Below are 459 nucleotides of genomic sequence, written 5' to 3'. Positions count from 1 at the left end.
GTGGGTAGAGCCCATGGCCGTTGACGTGCGAGTCAGCCCCTGGGGATAAGGAGCAGCTCCCTCACCAGCCCAAGGACTACAGCGCAGGCCAAGGGCAGTTTCACACCCACATCAGACATATGCTTGATTAATTTTAAGAGTCGCACTTGCTTACACACAGTCTGAGGTAGGTTTTGAGCCGTAACAGCAGGTTAGCCAAATTGCTTATTAAGAGGCTTTCTCACTGGAATCGAGTTTTAGAAGAACACTTAGGGCTCTTAACGGAAGGAGAATTTTGCTGGTCGAAGTGTATAGCACCAACTGGCTGACACCGCTGGACACTGGGGGGGCTTGTAGTCACTTTTTATTTTTGGCGGTGGGCTCCTGACCACCTGTTCTTCACCCGGAGCGGCGGCTGCCCGCCCTGCCTCAGCACAGGAGCCCTGCGGCTCAAGCTCTCTCCCTCCCCCGCCGATCCCG

This window comes from Calidris pugnax, unplaced genomic scaffold, assembly GCF_001431845.1.
Source record: "Calidris pugnax isolate Ruff unplaced genomic scaffold, ASM143184v1 scaffold54, whole genome shotgun sequence".
Classification (NCBI taxonomy): Eukaryota; Metazoa; Chordata; class Aves; order Charadriiformes; family Scolopacidae; genus Calidris; species Calidris pugnax.
The sequence above is the reverse complement of the archived record's forward strand: the minus strand, read 5'-3'. Positions refer to the sequence as shown.